This window comes from Thalassophryne amazonica, chromosome 6 (genome assembly GCF_902500255.1).
Source record: "Thalassophryne amazonica chromosome 6, fThaAma1.1, whole genome shotgun sequence".
In the NCBI taxonomy this organism is placed as follows: domain Eukaryota; kingdom Metazoa; phylum Chordata; class Actinopteri; order Batrachoidiformes; family Batrachoididae; genus Thalassophryne; species Thalassophryne amazonica.
Genome location: NC_047108.1, coordinates 24,352,086 through 24,358,085, shown reverse-complemented (window position 1 = coordinate 24,358,085; position 6,000 = coordinate 24,352,086). Strand labels below are relative to the sequence as shown.

Below are 6,000 nucleotides of genomic sequence, written 5' to 3'. Positions count from 1 at the left end.
TGACTTTGGTACTAATAATATAATTTTACTAAGCAAACATTACATACACAAATGGAGAGATGAGTTAAAAATTTTATTATAAGTCTCTATCATTGATTGAATCCAACAATGCTTTAAGATTAGTTTATTTTATAGACAAATTTGATTAATAAATGTTTGGTTGACCTGTGTTTTCTTTTAATATTTGTAAGTGATATACAACAATCCCCTTATGTTATTTTATTTTATTTTCATGTATGCAGCTATTTCAGGATTTTGTACAGTACCTGTTTTGTTAAATATAAATAAATAATTTACAAAAAAAAAAAAAAAAGACGCCGTTGTCTACTTCAGGGAGGTGGTGGCGCAATAGTTTGCATGTGATTTAAGAGGTTTTACTTTGTCATGTGATGGTTAATAATCACATTATTCCCTTTGATCAGTTTGGGTGTAGAGAGTCAGACTCAGATGCATCGAGTTTCATTAATCTCAGGTGATTTTTAGGACTTTCTACAATTTATTATGAAATAATGCTGAATTTATGTGGAAATGATTGTTGTACAGAAGCTTCAGAGATCTGTCGCTGAGATAGATGATGACTGGAGTGAAGTTTTTAAGCAGAAACGATGCGATAATCGGTTAACACCGTTGTCTCCGACTGACTTCTGCGTCAGAGGGCTGTCAATCAAACCTCTCTCTTCAGAAACAACCAATCACAGCTGAGACAGTGCCAACCTGGTTCTCTTCCCATAGTGCCATAAATTTCAAGCGAGAGAGCCACCCTGCTCAGAGTGCCGCTGTCATTGGACCGACATCTCTGCTATTTTGGCATTGTGGGATAGCTCGCGCCCACAGATTGAGCTCGCCGGACTACTTTCTCCACCCTGCTCAGTGTGCCGCTCTTGTTGGAGCGACAACACACAGAATGTGTCTCTTCCCAGATAGATCTCTTTCAGTGCAGCTTCTTATTCTGACCTTAACACAAAGTTAACACCCAAGTCTTTCATCGCCATCTGTAAATGGTAATCAAAACATTCTAATCGTATCTTTCTGAACTCTTCCGCATCAAACTCCATCGTGTCAATGTTGTGAAGTTGCTCATAAACTTTAAGTTTCTTAAATATTTATTATGGCCACTCTTAAAACTTCAGTTCTCTTTATAATTTTATTACTGGTAAATTTTAGAATTGATTTAGATGAGATATACTCATTATCTCACAGAAATATATCACAGTTATCTGGGAACTACTTTTTGCGCAGGAATTCATCAAGCACATCGGCCAACAGCGTGTACTAACACAGAATACCCAGAAACTGGACAGTTGTTCGGCCATAACAACAGCGTCCACTTTTAGCTTGTCATAAGCTAAGTTAGTGGCGCTCGTGAGAGTGTGCGAGAGAGCAGGAATTAACTTCAAGAGGGCGTGGCGCACTGGATCCTCTCTTGCAGCATCTTTTCCTTCACTCGAGGATCAGTTTCCTCTGAGTGTGTGCGGCCTTAATATCTACGCGTATGTAATAATATAATATGCTCAAACGCATTTTTTATGCGAGTGTGGTTTTAGCACCAATCTGACGCCATAATCTTACTTGGACAATCAACACCACGCAGCTGTATTGATGAGCGCATCTTGACCAGCTGCTTTACCGTGTGGTACGCCAGCACTACTGTTACTGCAAACGCCTGCAGAGTGGTGAGGACTGCTAAGAGCAGGGCTGCCAACGTTGGGTGGATTGAGACTCTGCGTGTGCATAGTGCGCACTGAAAATTTTTGGTAACCCTAACCTTAATAAAAAAAACAGTCTTCATTTACTAATAAAAATAATAATAGAAGGGAAGCTCTGCTTGATTCTTTTCCTCTCCACGTCCATCCTCCTTCCTTTTTCCAGGCATATGAGAGGCAAATAAAGGAAAATGCTTAAAATGGCTGGAGGTCAAGAGAGCCATGGTTGGGGGGAAGCTGAAGGATTTTAGCCATGCTAATGCTCCCCAGTACCATTTTTTTTCAGTGAATTTTCTAAGGAGAGATAGATAAGATGGAAGGAGCTGTTTATCCAACTCTTTACAACTGAACAAAATCCATCTTCATATGCCAGCAACTTCTGTGCCATGTGAGATGGTTTTCTCCAAAACTGGAGAAAATAGGAACAGACTCCAGTATAACAGCACTGACATGATCTTGTTTTAAAATAAAAACCTTTGAAGCCCCCAAATCCCCTTCATTTTGTATAACTATGGTCACAACAGTCCCTAAGTTGCACAAGCATTTCACAATTTATCTCTCTATTACAGACAGTATTTATGATGGTACAATCACATCATAACACAAGTACATTATTAATGTCTTTAAATGAAAATATGGTCAAAAATTTCAAGATGAACATAGAACCTTTATTATTTAACAAACATAACAGTGTCTGATTTCATTGTTCCATGCAAGTGTTATGTTAAAGATTGGCCAGCAGATGTCGCCATATTTAATTGTATTAAATGCGTCTAACCACTGAACCATTACAACACAACTGCTTCATATTGATTCAGTGGTTCAAAATGCTTCGGTTTCCTCCATCACTAATACTTAGAAAATACATCAGTGACTATACATTGTTAGCACATGTGCAAGGATTGACATAGTAATGAATTAAAGGACATTAAATTACATACGACATGTCCTTTAAATGACCTACTTTGCAACTAGTAGCCTGTCTGTAGCCTACTGACTCAACACACAATTAGACTGATTAGGTTGTCTGTAGTGACAAGGGACCCAATTTTATTAGACAATAGATTAGTCCATTTTTTAAAGCTATTTATCGGCTTAACTTGTCATACAAAACTTTGTATCGCGCATCAGTGGCTGACTCAGAACCATGCTCTGAAGCTTTGCTCGAACTCTCTCTCAACTCTTCATACGCAGCTGACGTATCAAGTGCAAGGTTTTCAGTGAATCAGCGATCAAAGAATTCTGTAGCAAGAAAATTGTAAGCAGATGTTAACAGGTGTTTTGGGTGTGCATTTTAAACTCCTTTCATTAAAAAACAATGCGCTGTAGTTGCTTCACGGCCCTGGGATCACATCCTGTTTGTTCCTTTCTGTGTGGACTGCATGTTCTCTCTGTGTTTGTGTGGGTTTCTTCCATCTGCTCCTCCCACTTATAAAGACATGAAAGTTAGGTGAATTGGGGACTTTAAAGTGTAGGTGACATGATATGTAATTTTTTTTTGAGTATTTAAGACTAAAGTTAAACAACAGTTTGAAAGTTATCCTTTCCTGGTCCATTAAAACCAGGAACTTCTGAGCGAGTCCTGACACTGGAGAAGAATGAGGAAGTGACATCAGCACAAGAACTATTATCTTAATAGTCCCATTTATGGATTTTTACAGGCTAACAGCCCCGTTTCCACCAAGTGGTTTGGGTCAGTGCTGCACGGTGTTTTCCGTGTCAGAACGGTTAATTCTGTTTGGCAGAATCCTTTTGATTGGCAGGTGGAACACATATTGACGAGCGTGCACGCACGGTGTCCTGTGGCTTCTCCAATCCACACAGAGGCAAAACTGAGTATTTTCACATTATTTTCTTGTTTTGTTGATCATGGGATAATTTCATCGTGTGCAGACTGAGACATAAGCAGATGCGGGGCTGCGGGTTTTTGAACTTGCAGCGCAAAACGGCCTGCAGCGGAGGAAGAGGACGCTCCATTCACAGCAGAGGCTCAAACCTTCAACTGCAGATGCGATCAAAGGATTACACCTGTAGCTGACCATGCTGGTCCTGGATCAGTACAGCAGAGACTCAAACCAGCAGCCACGCACGCAATCTGTGCTGGCACTGTAACTTGGCACCAAATTGTGGTGTGACAAATGGACTTTTCTTCAACCAGGACAAGGAATTAGATTATTTTCAGACCTTGTTTTCCAAATTCAGGCTTCATGTGCATATGTTTTCATCAGACTGAAGATGATCTCACTGAAAGGTAAGACTTTATTATTTACTGGTTGTGTGAATGGTTTTAATATTTAATAATAAAGTGTTACGCTGCTAATGTACAGTACACTAACTGTATTCAAGAAGGAAACAAGATTTATTTTAAAAATAGATTATCTTTTCAGTCCCTTGTGTCATTTGTCAGAATTGAAATGTATGTACCTGTTTATAAGAAAAAAAAAAAACATAAATAAAAAATCCACACTTCCTTATCACTTTTTTCTGATGTCACAGATCGTAAAACAAACTTTTTTTTAACCAGTTTATTATGACACAAGAGCTGGCAGAAACAAAAAACAACAATTTATCATCTCCACCTGCATGCCGAAATCACCCGCATTATTTATTTATTTATTTATTTTATGATCACCATTCGGTGTTCTGAAATCTGTCAATATCATCACTGTTGTCAGATTAAAGGTCTTCCTCCAATTATTATAATAATGAAAGGTGCTTCTACTTATATATTTTATTGTTTTGTCTGTATTTACATTTTATAATAAAGATATTTGTTTTTACTATGGGCATAAGGATGTAATTATATCATTTTTAATATCTAAAAGCCAGAATTTTTAAAATGTTAATATCATAAAAAATAAAATAAAATGTTTAAAATCTCAGGGTTTGCTTTATTAAAGGCTGACAGCTGGCAGTTTGCATGATCTTAGAATGCAACATGTGTTGTAATTCTGAAATAATGGAATCCAGAACAACTATTTCTTTTAGACCAAACTGAGTGGCACCTACAACCTAGACTTAAAACCTAGACCTATGACCTCCATCTGCAAAGACATCCAAGATATTATATAATCCACACCTGTAACGTTTGATGTTCAGAAGCTCAATGGTTCTCAGTGTATCACACTCACACAACTCTGACTGGTGACAGATCTCAAACTCAAAATATAATGACTGCACGATCTGAAACCTCCTTGACCTATGACCTCTACCTGTGACTCAGTCTGAGATTGTATGCCAGTTCTTACAAAAGTTCAGGGGTTCTCAAATTAATGCGCTCACACCACAGGCACATAGGTTTAATTTAAAATGTGGAAAATAGGGGGAGAAAATCCTGCTGTCTCAGGATGTGAAAGTGCTTAGAGACCATGAAAGTTAACCACAATAGACATTTTGACATGTTACATACAGAGGTGAAAAAATACATTATGTAGCTTCGTATTCTCACGTACTGTCATAATATTCTGGATTATTTTTTAACATTTTGTTGAAACGGCCTTTTAACACTGGGGCAAGTGAATGATTCACAAAAAAGAAAAAAAAAGAAAACAGAAATGTGTCAAGCCCGGCAACACCTACTATCTCAGAACCTGTAAATTTGAGTTTCAAAATAAAACATACATCGTAATCCAGGAAGCTTTCAAAGTATATCCTCGTCGTTACATGCTTTACATTGAAATGTCAATGCGGAAGTATTCTTGCTATTCAGACTAGCTTGACTTTCTCTGCTGGAGACGCTTATGTTGTCTTAAAAGAAACTTTAAAGTAACCCAGCAAATTTTCTTCTAGTTATTTGCGCTAAAAGTTGCTCTTAGTCGTGTCGTGTGAACGTTTGTGTATTGACGGTGACAAATCTTGTCTGGGTCTGTCCCGTTAGCGGAGGTGAACGATGCTAGCGTCAAACGGATCCGTCATGGACCTGCGGTCGCAGTTTGTCAAAGTTAAAGCACATTACTGTGGGTGAGTACCGAGTTAACCGCGTATTATTCTGTGTGTGTGGTCCGCAGGACGTGATGGTCTTTCACAAGCACACCTGTGGAATCACAGTATAACTGTGACGTTTGTGTTACTCATTTTCACATTGTGATTAAAGCAGGTGGTAAAAACAACTTCACTATTGTGGACGGACGAGGCTAAAAACTTACATGAATAACAATTATAATGAAAGGCAACAGAGGACTGACTCATCGAGGGAATACACAATGTAAATATCCAAGTAAATATAAGTTTGTAATGGTTGTGTTAAATACGTACAACCTTATCTTTTGTGTAATTCATGACGTCATGCATAAGATCT

The 6,000-nt window shown here is 38.0% G+C and overlaps 1 long non-coding RNA gene across 1 annotated transcript in view; it reads left to right on the top strand.

Moving 5' to 3' along the window:
* The first annotated feature begins 5,449 nt into the window (after positions 1–5,449).
* The window catches only part of LOC117511964, a 58,233-nt gene continuing 57,682 nt past the window's right edge, over positions 5,450–6,000 (top strand). Inside the window, exon 1 of the long non-coding RNA XR_004561163.1 lies at positions 5,450–5,663. This is a non-coding gene — a long non-coding RNA (uncharacterized LOC117511964). The remainder of the gene's footprint in view (positions 5,664–6,000) is intronic.